The following is a 16,189-nucleotide window of genomic DNA, read 5'->3' as shown; positions in this document are numbered from 1 at the left end:
TAAACCACGAAAACTACTAACATTTTTTGAGTCTTTGTCAAAAATAATCTTACTGTAAGGGTCTGAATGTTGCATGATATTCTGTTTCATGGTTTTTAGAGCTGTTTTCATAGTTTTGAAAAGGAAGTGCTGGGGAAGATGATCTCATAGTCAAATCTGATAAAGAAATGTATCTAGTAAACAGAATTTTAGCACTTGGTCTGAAAACTCTGTAAGAAACCAATGGTAGTTCAAACTGGGATAATGAAACTAGATCAAAAGAATCTATAAAATTGCCTGTTGACATTCATTTTTAAAAATATTTTAAACAGTATTAAGTGTTACCTTCTCTTAAGACTCTTTTTGATTGGATAAGAGATATAATACAAAGATCAAAATTTCATAGAATCATAGAATGGTTTGGTTTGGAAAGGGCCTTAAAGATCATCTTGTTTCAGCGCCCTGCCACGGGCAGGGACACCTTCCACTAGACCAGGTTGCTCAAAGCACCATCCAACCTGGCCTTGAACACTTCCAGAGATGAGCCATCCACAACTTCTCTGGGCAACCTGTGCCAGTACGTCACCCCCACTCTGAAGAATTTCTTCCTAGTACCTAATCTAAATGTACTCTCTTTTGGTTTAAAGCCATTCCCTGTTGTCCTTTCACTTCATGCCCTTGTAAAAAGTCTTCTCTCCAGCTCTTCTGTAGGACCCCTTTAAGTACTGGAAGGTGCTCTAAGGTTTCCCCAGAGGTTTCTCTTTCCCAGTCTAGACCACCCCAGCTCTCTGAGCCTGCCTTCATGGGAGAGGTGCTCCAGCCCCCTGATCATCTTCGTGGCCCTCTTCTGCAGTTGCTCCATCAGGTCCATGTCCTTCCTGTGCTGCGGACCCCAGAGCTGGATGCAATGTTTCAGGTGGGGTCTCACCAGAGTGGAGGAGAGGGCAGAATCCCCTCCCTCACTCTGCTGCCCACGCTGCTTTGTATGCAGTCCAGGATACAATTGGCTCTTTGGGTTGCAAGAGCACATTGCCAGATCATGTCTATCCTACATCACCAGCATTTATTTTGGGAGTCTTGTTGCATGGCTTGTTTCCTTCAAGTACAGACCAGGGTGGTTAGCCAAAGTTGAAGTGAGCACTAATCATCTTTTTAAGAGTACTTTTTTTATTTCTAATGAAGTTGAAAGCTTCCAGTATAACAACACAAGTTTTTGTAGAAACTCATTTCCATGAAGGGTACTGGAAGGACAAATACTTCATTGAATGGTTTGGATGATATAAAATGGCATAATAAACAGTATATGTTGTGAACTGTTAATGTACATCACACTGCTGGACCAGTATTAACCAAGGGATGAAAGAGCATGTTGTTTGAGATCAACTACATTCATTACATTAATTAAATTCTTAATTCTGTCTTAGAGTTTTCTGGCAGAGGAGCTCTGAGGAGTGGTTGCAGTTCCATGGTAAGGGAATGGATCCTTCCTTTCAGCTCAATAACACTTCCTCACAGTGGTAGAAGAGGAATTAGTTATGAGTATGTGGGAAAACAAGATTGTTTCGTGCAGTGAACTTCAAATTTTACTGTCTTTGATAGGTTATGTATTACCACTGTGACAAAAAGTAAAAAATCCAAAAAACAACCTCACCTCCTGCATTATTTAGTAGAACTTCCAGTAAGCTCTCTAACTGTTTTCCTGGAAGAGAAGGATCCATACAAACTCTAAAGGTTAGAAGAAGCAAGTTTGCTGTATGAGCTTTAAGCAGTAAAAACCTGCCTGTTGTTGCATAATCCTCTTAGGTGATGCAAGCTGCATCTGTGATTCAACAGCTGAATGATAATGAGCTAAACATCTGCAAAAAAGTGTAGTTTGTAACTGCAATCTGGCAGTCACCAATTTTGCTAATGAGAAAATACATTATTTTGGTTGTGCAGGCTTTTCTTAAATATTTTTAATTTTCAGTGCAGCTTTTTGGAAGTGATAAAAACTTCTCTAAAAGCTACTTTTGACAAATGAGTCTAAAGAAATTTGCAATGGTGGTCATTTCAGTTAAAAAATAATACAACCCAAACCACAAGCTTGCTGTTGAACTTGGCCCAAGGCTGATACCGTTTTTGTAAAACTGACTCTGGAAAATTACATGGTAAACTAACGGAGAGAATTAATCATGTTGTGTAGTGGTGGCTGCTATGCCCTTGCTGGTATTTAAGATGTAGAAAATAAAGCATAACATTTAGTGTCAATAACAATGTCAGAACTTTTGCAAGTAAATAAAAATTCCATCTTCAAAATGTTGAAGGTTTTTATTTTTAGATGTAACAAATTATTTTTTCCTTTGTTTGTGGCTAATTAGTTTATAGGAATATATAGGTGTGAAGAATGAACTCTTAACAACACAGCTGTTAAGCAACAGCTCTTGGAGTGATCGATTTCTCAAGCGGTGGTTTCATTGGTACCTTCTTAAAGCTGTCACTTAACTCAGTTACCTTGTCTGCAAGAAGTCTTGTTTAGTTGTCTCACCAGTTCTGAACTACGTTGTGATACACAGTCATTTACTCAACTGCTTTCCAGCTCTGTAAATCAGAACAAGAACTCTTAATTTGGAGTGAGGCAGTTTGGATCACTGAGTTCTAGCAAAGAAAAAATCAGTAATAGTCTAGAGGTTGAAAGATAAGGTTTTATTGGGGTTGAAGGTTGCAGTTTTATGTAAAACCGTTGCAGTTAATCTAATCCAGAGAACTACTTCTTCTCCAGCTCTTTATATTTTTGTAGAAAGAGCAAAAATGTGACTGACCACACAAGTATCATACGTTATTTTCCAGTATACCTTATTTTACAGTAGTTGTGTCAAATTGTGGGTGTTTAATCTTTTAAATCCGTCTGTATAAGTTTTATAGTGTGCTCATCTCAGCTGTTATTGCCAAAGTTTTTCAGCAATAATTCTGAAGCAGGTAGGTAATACGTTGTTATCAGTGGTAACACTCAAATTTTGCAGTAAAATTGTACAAGAGGATTTTGAAAGATCCTTGAAAGGAAAGGATGTAGTTAGAACTTAATCATCACTGTTTAATTTCTGTATCTGCCTAGGACACAGCGACAGGAACAGCCTTCTAAGGAATGTTTTCTGATGCCACTGCAATGAACTGGTCAAATAAAGAAAAAATGGTCAGCAAAAAAAAAAAACAACGTTACCCACAATTATCTAACTAGCCTGTTGCATATGCTTCATGATGTGAACCTGAAAATGTTTTCATGGTGTGGATTACATATCAAAAAGTGTGAGATTGGGTGCGATAACATTGCCAATCATTTTGTAATTTTACCATGTGTCTGGGGCAACAGATATACCATATCCAAGTAATTATTTCTGTTAGTGCACTATTATTGTATCTTTGGTTGTTTTCAGAGAACTTGTTTAACTTTCATGGAGCAAAAACCCCTGAGTGTGATGTAATCAATACTTCATAAATTATTGGCAGGTGCTCTGCAAGACATGGTAATGAACTGCTCTGACAAATCATCAGGGAATTACTTCTTCTGCTGTTTTGCAGCTCCTGAAGGAGTTGCACAGCTGGCGGAGCATATTGCCCGTCACCATGCCAGACTCGGCATTTGAAAGGCTGCCAGATTGCTTTGTGCTGTTGTGCTTGTCATGGATCAGCAGTTTGCAACAGTATGAAGATAGTAAGTGTTTTATTCTTTGCTCTTTGGAGGATCACACAAGTTAATACTGCATTTATAAAGCGTCCAACCTATTTTCTGAACCTACCAGTACTTGGTTTGCATTACCTGGTTAGATTAATCTTTATGCTGCAAGAATCTATAGAGAAGTTACGTTTTTGAAATACTCTGGTAAAATTTCTCTTAGCATCAATGTTTGGAGTCACTCTGTATAGCCTGCTTTTCATGTTTTATGTAATTTTATTATGCTTTAGTATTTCTTTCATAATCTCACTGACTTTACTAATGCACAATATTGCAAAAGCAGTATAAAACTAGTCATCAGACTTTAAATCATTTGTGTATCTCTAAACCTCTTATGCTGATTAAAAGTGTTAAGGCTATTAGTATTTTTTATGTAACTGGGTCTAAATTTAGTTTCTGTTGCAGTCCAAAAACACTCTGATATTGCAAACATAATGTGCTTCCTTTTGGAGTTGATGGTAACAGTTTTTCAGCACAGCTTTTGTGTTTCTGTGTACTAATGACTTGAATAGTTAACATTGTGTTTATTGTAGAAGTTCAGTAGTGACTTCCCATAGTTCTGATTTCTCTTCCAGGAGTGTCAAAATACTACTTTTGTTGTTGTGTGAAATATGATTTTATTTACTTCTGTAAATAAAAAATTGGTTTTTATTTAATTCTTGAATTTTTAAAAAGTTATTTGAGTAGCCCATAGGTTACTGCTCCATTGGTTGGAAGGACAGGACTGTTAATATTTTTCCTCAGGTAAAATTATTCTGGTTCTTGTATGGAGAGACAAAAAGAAAAGGAAGTGTTAAACTGGAAAATGTTAGATAGCATGTATGTAGCCCATACCTTCCAAGCTGAATAGCTGTAAAATGCCTGCATGACAGTCTCATCCTGCAAAACCACACTTAATTGTCCATTCTGTGTAGTCTGGTCTAACTGTTTTAAGAACCCAGTTATGAAAAAGCAACAAAGTCGTGCCATCACATGGCATCACATCACATCACATCACAGATTTTATTTCCTGCAATATTGTGCATTGCCTTTGGCCAGTGACAAAGTGTGGTCTTAATTTCACACACACACAAGTTTTATGTCATAGATGACAGCTTGATGCAAAAAGTCACCTTAAAAAAAAAGAGTACTGGTGTTGGAGGTATGAGAATATCCAATGAAGGAAATCATAGCTCTGTGTTCAAGGAGCCTGTTGGAAAGACTGAACATTTTGAACATGAGTAGTAGCCTTCCTGCTATTTACATACAAAAATGAGTGCCTTTAAGCTCATGTATGGAAATGGGTAATTACATTATGTTTTTATAGAACACAAAATCGAAGATCGTATTTCTAATGCATGTGTGCATGATCTCAGAAACAGCTAGAGACTGCATTGTGTGAGCCGTATATACAAGTCAATAGTTACATACCTAGGAGTACAGCACTTGAGTGCTTCTGGTAATTTTACTCCTACATTGGCAGGACTGTTCCATTGATTGTTTTCTAAGAAACAAATAGCTTCCAAATTATACAGTTATTTTTTGATCTGTGAATGGAATTTTCCTTTGCTTGTCAGAACATAGGCTCTTACAATGCTGAAGTGGTTCTAAAACAATTCATCTAGTCAGGGGGCAATATGTTTTCTTTGAAATTGAGCATTTCTTTGAGACTGGGAAAGGATATCTGCCTTGGTGTTCTTGGTTTGGAAATACAGTATGGATGGAGTGAAGAAAGAGCTTTAGGCAACATGGAAGGAAGGAGAAATAACCAAAACTGTGATGACTTTTCTAGGGACATGGTGTTCTGCTTTGCTTGAGAGAGTTACTGATGTCTTGTCAATTATTCCCCATAGAATTAAGCATGAGTTTAAGCATTGGAAAGTTTTAGTGGCTAATTTTTCAGCTTCTTCAGGCCTGTCATGTCAGAAGATAATGGTGTATGTTTTTTTTCCAGGATGAGATTAGGTTAGGATTATGAACAGCATCATAAAGAATTAAATTCATTGATCACACAGCAGAGTCTGCAGGTCTAGGTTTGATGGCTGCAAGTTGTTTATGAAGTGTTCTGTGCTGGGTGATTTATTTGATTCATAGTTCAGGTTATGGCTAAGGGCAGGGCTAGGGACACCAGGTTGCAAATGGAAATTTTGTACGGTCTCATGGTGAGAGAAGCAAAAATGAGGCTTGGTATCGATACAGAGAAGAGCACTAAAGGCAAATCATGGCTATTCTTGGAAACTTCCACTTTATCAACTGATACTGGGTTGACGCCAACAACAAGAAGTTACAAGACTCTTTGTTTCTTGTCTATTCATAAAGTTCTAGCAAATGCAGCGCTCCACTGTCACTGGTCAAAGTGTTAGTCTGTGTGGTTTTGAATACACAGCTTTGTGTAACTTGTTGGACTAACAGATATTTACTTCTGCTTTTTATTTCATTATATTGATCATACCATTCTTTCACTTAATTATTCATTAGATAGTTCAATCATATGTAATTCTATGAAATCCAGAACTAGAGAGAATTTTTATAGTTGGGCTGCTCAATACTGAAAAATGTTTTTAGTGTTAAATGGATTTTCATTATGGTATTGCCTTTTTTTAAATTCCGTGAGCTTTCTGAAACAGTGTTTAAAACAGTACTAATTTCCTAAGTGTGTACTTCTGTAAGCCTTGATTTCTGATTGCAAATGCTCTGCCACATCTTCTATGTATTGTGGCTCTAAGAGGGCAGATGCAGGGAAATCTCTGAATAGGGTATTACACTTTGAAAGTCTGCTGTCTACTGATGTATGTACAAGTGTAAAATCTCTCTCCTAATAGTGCTACACACTGTTTATTGCACAGAGCTTTGGCTTCTTTTGTGTGACTGATGAGAACAGCTGAAATATAGCATTGTTTACATTATTTTGAAAACTGTCAAGTCAACTGCTTGGTTTTGACTCCAAGTTTTCTTTTTTTGATTGTCTAGCAAATTTGTTGCCCTGGAGTTGGTAAGTAGCTTTTGTCACTATGCAAGCAGCTGAAATTTAGTAGCAAGACACCTCTAATATCTAGTCTGATTGGGCATCTCTGTATGCTGATAAATGGTATGCTTCAGGGAAGATGAGGGGGAAAGATGGAAGGGGTGAAGACAGGCAGATTCCTGCTTGGCTGTCTGATTATACTGCTGTGGCATATACTTAAGAATTACTTTCTGGATTGTCAGCTTCAGCCTATTTGTGATGTATTTTTATAATACTCTGCTTTAGCCTAACTACCTCCTCTGGGCTTTTTTCTCTTAGTTGGATGGGTAGACGTCTTCTACTCTATCATCTGCTGCAGTGTGTGGATAGAAGAGCACTTACGCTTTTACTAACACCAGGTATATCATGCAGGTGAATAGAAGCCTAGTGCTCCTTTGCTGCCTATGGAAAGTGGAGGATGTGATCCAGAACATGAGAAGTTGAGATTTTCCCTTGGTATCTTCTGGATTTCTGCACCATATCTCCAGAGTTCTCTGTGCATTTCTTCCCCTTAGAAGTCTCTGTTTATTCATGGATACAGTGGATGGGTGGTTGTCTCAAATGCCCTTTTTTATTTATTTTTTTATTTAGGGAGACTAAGCTCGAGAGAAGAGTACATTAAAGCAGCATCCTTGAATTTCTTGCTCCAGTTTACAGTTCCATACATTCTGGTTCTTTCAGACACCTTGGTTCTCTTGGGACACTCAGAAGCTCTGCTTTTTGGGGGTTTTTTGTGAGCTCTTTTAGTCAACTCAATGCTTTGTTGTTTTTCTTTTCTAGTCTTTTCAGTTTGTGCCAGTGGCAGTTCTGAAATGAAGCCAAAATTAGGATGTAGAGTCTCAGTAGCTCAGAAAGCTTGGGGGTTATCTCGTAACACTTGTGGTGTATTGACTGTTTATTGAGAGAGGAGTTGCTGTTCTTTGGGGATGTGTGGATGCCCATATGAGGCAAGGCTGTCCTTGATTGCAATGCTTCAGTCAAGAAATGGGATATTAGCCTAATAGAAATTGTCTGCCCCTGCATTGCTGCTTGTTCTTTAACTTTACTGTCTGATTAAACTTCTGCAATTCATGGAATAAACATCTCAATAATACAGTCACAAAATGTGTGGAAGCTACAAAGACTGTCAGTCACTGTTTGAAGCATAAAGTTTTTTCCTTGGTTCTAGTCTTCTAGGAATAAAAAACATGTCTAATTTTCCATGACTTTTGGTGAAATTTGATGGGCAGAACTGTCTTTTCAGAATATTGCATTCCTGAAGATAATAATGCTGTCTTCAATGGTAAAATATCAAGGAGGTTCTACATATTTTTGAGTGCTTTTCATTGTATCCAGAAACTGCAGAAATAACTAATTTCAGAATCCTCTTGGCTAGTTACTACTAGCTACATCATTAAAAGAACGTGGTAGACCACATTGTAGTTTGGAGATGAAAAGTACATTCTCCTGCAATGATCAGATGAAAGTAAGCAATGAATTTCAGTGCAAACACTTCCTCTGTGCCTGTTACGTGCTTGAAAAGAATTCCCAATATAAATGCAAGTGCAAGCCATTTTGATTAGACAAAAAAGCAAATCAAAAAAGAAGAAAAGGCAGAGTGTGGGATACAAGTTGGCCAGAAATCAGAACTGGTATGGCTAGTATTAGTGAAGACCAATTCTTTGTCCTACAAACCCAACTCATGTTTATGCCATGTGTTTGTGTGATGTCTTGCCTGCCACGTTCACTTGCCTGCCTAGTTCCAGGTTCTGTGCTCTAGAACATAGAGCACCATGAAGACTCAAAGTCTGCACTTGTGGCCGCAGGGCACGTGTTATGTCTCAGGATGGTCTGAGGCTGAGGCTTTGAAAGCCAAACAACATTGATGATGTAGTTCACTGTAGACATTAAGGAAGCTTCTTTGGAAACGTGGGATGTTTGTGTGTCTCTGGTCCAAATAAAGTCTCTTTTCAGGAAAGTACATTATTGGAACCAAGGAAACTTTTGCTTCTGAAATTGCATTGTGTTTGAAATTGCATTCTGCGTCTGAACAAACTCATCCATTATAACCTTCAAGTAACTTAAAAAGTCTCACTTCCGATACCCCACTTAAAAGGATAATTGATTTTTTCCTTTTTAGTTCCCCTCTGTACAGTTATTTGAAACCTCCTGCAGAAAATGTTAATTTGTTTTCAGTATGTATCTTTTTAAAGCATGAGTTCCTTAGCAAGTTATGCAAGCCTTTGAAACAAAAGCTACTATAAAAAGAAATCTGAATTAAACAATTTGCATAGCAATAGCAGCCCAGTTTTAGTATATGTGTTAAAACAAATGGAAATCTACAGGGGGAGAAATCTAGAATAAATCTAGAACAGATAAACAAATCCAAAGTAAATCATGAGAGGATTTTCCACAATTTCATGTCAAAGACTGCTAAAGTATTAGTGCTGTTCTACTTTAGTATTCAATTTTTTGACTTATCTAGTGGTGTAAGAGCAAGGGTAGACTGAGATTGCTTTTTGTTTCTTTTTCTTTTTTTTTTTTTCTTAATAGTTTGTCTCTAACTTTGAAGCTGTGTGGTGCAGAACAGCTGGGCGCTGCATGGCCATGTGCTGTGTGTGGGCAGTGGGGGCTGCGGCCTGCCCTGCCCGGCAGGTGGCCATCGCCAGCCCTGTGGTGTTGCTGACTGGAATGGGCAGCCCGTGGCGTGGGCAGCCTGTGGCCATCAGCACTGATGCCTTTGAGCAGGAATGGCAGCTGCGGGGGACCAGAGGCACCATGCTGTGAGGGCTGCTGCTCTTGGAAGGTGACCCACGCCAAAGGAGGGATCCTTTGCGGGAAGATGGCTGTGGGCATCTCACACCAGGGTGAGGACCCATCTGAGGAACAGTGACTGGGCACACTGAGCTGGAAACATGAAGACATGGAGAGGCAATGGAAAAACAGTAAGAAGGAAAGAGCAGGAGGTGGGATCGTTACCATGCAACCCCAAGCCCCTGCCTCATCCACTGGCTCGGCAGGGCAGTGGCACGGGCTGACTGTAGCTGGTCTGTGACCCATGAGAAGCTGAAATTAGAAAGGGGGAGGAGAGCTGTTCAAGGAGGTGTTTATGCTTTCCCACCCACCCCCCAGCACTCAGATGAGCAATCAGAAGTTGATGTTAACTGGCAATAAATTACAGTAGGAAAAAAATACCCAAGTTCTCAGGGTGTTCTGCCTGTGAGAGGCCTGTGACTGCCCACCCTGAGAGTGTCCCTTTGGGCCCACGGACCTGGCAAGTGGGAGGGCGACTTCCAGGCTTGTGTAGACATCCAGTGGTGTCAGCCACTAGTGCTTAGCAATATTACAGACCTCATGAGACATCCCATTTGCTATGAATGCCTTTGAAAGGGTTTTGCCAGCGTATGATTTTTCACCAGATAAGTAAATTACATGGAGCATGGAATTTCTTGGAACCAAAGTGCTGTTGGGTTAGTCGTGTTGCCTGCAATATGGTTAGGCAGGCATGAGCAGCAGAGCGTCAGAGCAGCAGATAAATTTGTCCTTTAGGAACAGGCACTAATGAAGTGTGAGCTGCAACCATATGTGGAACTAACATCTTTATGGTGTCAGTCGTGACTTTCTGGTTGCTCTTGTTGAGCTGAGCGCTGTGAGGCACTGTCTGCTCTGGAGGAGCCACATAGGAAGGGCCTGGCTGGGTAAGCTGTTACAACACAGCACTGGAAATCGGGGGTTAGCGTTGGCGCAACCCGGCTCGCTGCGGGGCTGGGGCTGCGTGATGCCAATCAATCCCAGCCCCTCCCCTGGATCGAGCTTCCCGAAGAGGCAGACTCAGAGGGTCGGTCGAAGGGCGGCTCAGAAGCCTAAGACGCACCCCCTGGGCGGTGCCACCTCCCCCGGTTCTGGAAAATTCTCGGTTACTCAGTTGTTCATTGGTTCTGTTGTAACTCTCGCCTCTCGGTTCCCCCCTACAGTGGTTCTTGTTACATTGTATCCTCCCCCTGGCTTGTAACTCATTGGTTGTTTTCCCATTTCACCAGGGTTTTCAAATTCCCTATAAAACTGAGGATGAGCCTCAAGGGAGGATCCCGTCATAATCCCATCATTCCCATCACATCGCATTCCAGCCTTCCGAGCTCGTTTGGGTTGTGAAACTTCCAACAATAAACCTGTTAGGAGTCAGACCTGAACAGCCTCTTTCTTCCTTTGTCTCCGAGCTAAGTGAGCTGATACCACTGGCTCATGCTATGTTTCCTCTGCCGAGAAGCCAGCTAGCTAGCCCGGCAAGCAGCCCTTTTCCTGATGCCGAAGCCACTTCAGCGACGCGTGGAGGTAACGCAGCTGGACTGACTCTGACCTGGGGCACGCCAGAGCTTGTGCCTCGAGCATCCAAACCCTGCGTTAGGTTAATGCTGAAGTTTTGGGTAACACGGGATTTCTGATAGCATTGTGAGAGAAAGGTCTTTTTTTGTTTCAGGTGGTATTTACAGCCTCACACATGAGGAGTCAACTTGCATTTCTGTGTCCCTAACTTTTTATTACAGTGTGCCTTAACTGACTATTTAGAGTTGTACTGCCTGCCATGTTATTAAACTTTGGAATACATTTATCTACGATCACTTGTATCTTTCACAATTCTGATGTTGCTCTTTGGTATTGTTGTACCCTTTGCAGCTGTGCCACTTTTAAATGTGTTGGACAAGGGCCTCATAGTTTCCTGGGGTGATGGATGAGGGAATGTATAGGTTAATGTGGGTTAGGAGGTATTAATCTGGCTGCTGGAAAGCCAGAGTCTGCCCTAGGGAGACTGCAAGGTGAGATGGTGCTGGCTGTGACACCAACCACACCCCTGGTCTGAACAGAATTCTTTCTTTACTTTTTCTCAGATCTGAGTAGTCACATCAGTTCTTGCTGCTTGCTGAAGAAAGGGAAGGCTCCCACCGGGTCAGGGAATGAAAAGAGTGGCAAGACTCACTGTCAGCCTATTGGCTTCTGCCAATGTTAGCATCTTGGCTGGGAGGGATGGATGCCTTTGTAGGCAGGGTAGTACAGAAATTTAGATACCCTGATATGGTCACAAGCTCATTGTTTTGAAATCATGTGTGCTTAGGCTTGAGGTATGCTAAGTCTAGCAGAGTGTTGCTTATTAGTTGTGAGCTACATACTCTGATGAATTACTTCATGAGAATCTGCAAATTGTTTTTGTCTTGCTGCAGCTGATGTTTTAAAGTAGCCAGCCTGGGAGGTTGGATCCTCTGGCCAAATATTTATCCAGCTTTTTGGGTGCATTTTTCCAGCATCTGCTGGGATTTATGTTCTGTATTAAAATCCTGACTTGGGTACCAGGTAACTACTTTTAAAACTAGTTGGCTGCAGTCATAAAAAGTAAAACCTAGTGATGGTCTGCACTCCGTGAATACTAAAGTGGTCAGCTCTCGGTCACTGGGTGTGTCCCACCATGGTGTTAAAGCTGGGTATGGTCAAGGTCTGAGTGAATGTCAGCCCCAATGTAAGCAACCTGGACAGGGACTGCAGACATGTGGTGGGTTAGTGATAGAATAAATGGGTTATACTGGCAGAAAGTGCCTGCTTGCTGCTGCATTTTATGTTGGCAGGACAGGGATGAATACCTGTTGAATGGTTTAATCTAGGTCTCACACTCTGGGGATGTGCATTTTTATCTTGGGATATAATCTTGTTCATATGGCCTTCGGTTTGTGGAAGCATAAAGGTGGCTTTAAGTGCCAGATGGGCCGAGAAACATGGATTGAACTGAGAATAGAGCAGCATTTGCTCTTTGTTTTTCTAGGTTCTATCTACTTTGGTTTACTTTCATTTTATTAAATGTACACAGACATGCTGGCAGCTCCAGAGTTCCCTTTAGGATATGTACTAAATTCATTGGATAAAAATGGTAGAAAGTAAGAGATAGTAGTAGAGTTGCATGTGCACTTTACTTCATTGACTGACTTTCGCTTCAATAAAACATGAATAAGAAATGCTGTCATACGAGATATGATTTTAGGTACTCTTTAAATCTTCCCAGCATGTCAGGAGTTCAGGAATCTTCTGACTTATGCCATTCTTATATTCACCTGACCTTGACTCAAGTGGTAAGTGAGGTACAGACACTCAGGCATTAGTGGTAGGGGCATAAGAAAAAACTGGAAACATGAGCCTTTTCTCCAGTAAATGGTTGTGTAATGACTCACATGGTAATAGTGGTATCACTTCAGCTACGTGTTGATGTGTGATGCGTGTAACTTTTTTTCAGATGATCCTGAATTTTCTCCTCAAGTATAGGAGGTACTTGCAGAGAGCAAAAGAAGTCAGCCGGCCAAACTTTGCTCAGCTTTGCAAACAGAAGCTTTAGAAATAGAATGGCCGTAGAGGGGCATTGATGTCAGAGCATTTCCTCAGTTGAAAGCAAACACTTGTCCTTTCATCCCTAAGGGGACAAAGGGAATTGTTAAGGAAAAGAAATCATAAAAAATTGAAAAACAAGGCCACATAGTGTGCAGGGAGTGGACTTAATTGGTTGCACTGGGAAATCATCAAGAAAAGTCCCTTCTTTTGATTTGATTCACTCCAGACAGTCTTTCTCAAGTTGTTACTTGCCTGTGTGTGAGGTAGGTTAAATGGCATATGTTTCACATTGCTGTAGAAGTATGCCTGAACATAGGAAGTAAAGTTTTTGGTTGATCACGTTTTTTCCCTAGTACAAGGTCTCCAGGGGATCATCCAATAAAAACTGGAAAGTACTACTATTAGAAATAAATGCAGAGCCCTTGAAATCAAATAAAGCTCACATGTAATTATAAAACCCACTCAGAGATGAAAAGCCAAAGCCAATTAGCAAATGGTATCATTTGCCTCTCTGGGATTTTTTGCTTACAGTCTCCACTTTTTGTTGATACCAACCACGACTGTAGATTTGATTGTCAGTAATGCTATACTATTTTGCCTTAAGGAATAAGATGCTGCCATGTGCCTATTGCGGAGACACAAGTTTTGAAAACCCTGGTGTGCTAGGTGGACCCAGCAGTTAAGCACCCACATAGCTGCTTGCTCACGCCTCCTGCGGTGGGCTGGGCACACAACGGGAAGAACAAAAGCAAGAAAATGCCTGGGTCAAAGGAAAGTTCAAAAGTGAAGGAAGGAGGGTAGAGAGAGAGTGCTGTACTTGCCATCTTTCACGATCAGACTGATGTCCTGCTAGACTCTGAGCAATGGCTGTGCTGGAAGATGTTCCATCCCCTACCCCAAGATTCTCATCTCTGAGCATGAAGATACACAGTATGGAATATCCCTTCGGCTGGTCTGTGTCAGCTGTCCCACCTCTATTCCCTCCCAAATCCTTGCCCACTCCCAGAGAGACTAACAAGAAGGCTTTGATGTTGTGCAAGCACTGTTCAGCAGTAGACAAAACCACTGGGGTGTTAAGCAACGCTGTTCTAGTCACAAACTCAAACACAGCAGGACGTGGTCCCCTGTGAAGAAAGTGAATTCCATTTCAGCCAGAGCCTGTATAACACATTTGGATACAGCCTTTCAAAATGAAGCAGTCCTTTCTTTCTTAGATGAATGAGGTGCTGCAGGTCTGATGACTGATGAGGATATTTCTGGCTATCTGAAGCAAGGTAAAATAAGGATAAGTCTGGAAATGGGTGAAGTACCAAAATAAGAATCAAAGTTATGTAAACCTTTACCTAAACTTAGGTTAAAAGTTTCACTGATTTTTTTTCTTCTCCCTCAAATGCTTAACATTTTTGTGGAAATATCTTACAAATAGACTTTAATCAAGTACCATGACAATTAATAGACATTCTGATACATTTCCAAGAATAAACTCCGAAGAGCTATCATATGAGCACTAAGAAGAGGGAAGAACTCTTTCTCTATTGCTTAAAAATTAAAGTTGAGTGGGAGAAAGTAGGAAAAAGGGAGGTGAGAGAGAAGGAAAAAACAACTTTCTGATTAAATCTTACTTAACTTTCTGAAAGCACGACAAAGTATCTAATCAAATAGCAGATTAGAAAATCAGATTGACTGAGGGATCTAATACGAATTTTCATCCAAAGGTGGCACTAGCCTTTTGCTGTTGGAGTTTTTGTTGTGAGCTGGGAAATGCAGATACCAAGAAGCTCTCAACTAATCCAATGCTTACCATTAATCCCAAACAAACCATCATTAGTATCTGGATTTATCCTGCTTAGTCCTTGCTGGATAGTGAATTATGTAACCTTTGTTTTATTAACATTTAATGGAAGCTTATTATCAGGTAGGTTACCTCTAGAATAAAAGGAAGGCAAAAAAATGTAAATTTTCTGCTTTCTGTTATTTGTTGTTTGTTTGAGGGATTTTTAAGGACTTCTTTAAGAAGTGAGTGGGTACTTCATGATAGTTCCATAAATAAACTAACTTAAAACTCACCAAGTACATTGCTTGGCAAAAACCAGCTGTTTGAAAAATTACATAGCCCTTTTCTACTTACCTAGCAGGTAAGGTTGATAACATAACTTAGGACTACAAAAACTAATCCTTTTGGTATGAAAGAATTTGATGTGATGGTCGGGTGCAAAAATAGATACTTTAAAGTCTTTTCAACAAATGCCTATTCTTGTGTCCTCATACATTGGTGCAGACTGATTTTAGTAGGTGTGGTATGAATAAGATGACAGAATTTCCACAGTCATGAAGTATGGATCATTATGCTCAAGATCTTGGCCTAGCTAGGGGGAGGGGTTGGTGCTGGAGTTGTAAACAAAAGTCACTAGGTGAGCACTGCAGGGAAGGGAAAGGATTTTGAGGTTAAAAAATATGAAGGCATCCAGTGCCACAGGATGTTAGGATTTTTACATGCTCGTGATGCAGTATTGCAGTGGCTAGTAAGCAAGTAATTTTGGAGCAGTTATCAGAGTTGCATCAGAATAAATGCTGATCTAAAAGGAGAAAAAAGTTTTGTAATCCGTGGTGTAAAGGTGTATGCTGAGCAGCAGACCTGCAGCAGATACTCTGTGATTTGAGCACGTCTAATGTGTGATGAGAGAGTATGTTTAATTCTATTTACCAGATGTTTGCTTTTAATTTCTCTCTTTTTCTCAAATGATAATGGTTCATTATCAAATTGTCAACATTTTCTCAGTATTGATAAGACTCCAGAGATGGGAGAAGTCCCAGCAGTGTCTGAAGCATTATTTCATGCCCACTCTGAGAGAGAAGCAGTAATAGAGACTCTGCTATGGCAAGTGTTGGTACAGTGCTCTCAACAAAACCATAGGCTGGACAGTCCTGACTTGACGTAAAACCTGAGGAAGCTCACTGAAGATCTCAAGTGCATTTTCAGCTGAGTTTTTGTGTCCTTCTGAGCTTACACAGCAGTTCAGCTCCTGCAAAAGGCTGAAGATTTTAATTGTTGGAAAAAACTCCAGAAAGATGGTTTGCTGTGCATATGAGGTGTTGCATCAAAGTTGTGCCTGCCCTTGATTCCCACATCTGAGATTATCACTTGACACACTTTGATAATGATTAAATGCCTT

At 40.3% G+C, this 16,189-nt stretch overlaps 1 long non-coding RNA gene across 1 annotated transcript; it reads left to right on the top strand.

Moving 5' to 3' along the window:
• The first annotated feature begins 519 nt into the window (after nucleotides 1-519).
• LOC116445799 lies at nucleotides 520-10,832 on the top strand. The gene is made up of 2 exons (XR_004240883.1): nucleotides 520-9,595; nucleotides 10,691-10,832. It is a non-coding gene; the product is annotated as an uncharacterized LOC116445799 (long non-coding RNA).
• Nucleotides 10,833-16,189: the final 5,357 nt, after the last annotated feature.

Source organism: Corvus moneduloides, chromosome 6 (genome assembly GCF_009650955.1).
Source record: "Corvus moneduloides isolate bCorMon1 chromosome 6, bCorMon1.pri, whole genome shotgun sequence".
Classification (NCBI taxonomy): domain Eukaryota; kingdom Metazoa; phylum Chordata; class Aves; order Passeriformes; family Corvidae; genus Corvus; species Corvus moneduloides.
Note: the sequence above shows the minus strand (reverse complement) of the source record. Positions and strands in the feature narration are given on the sequence as shown.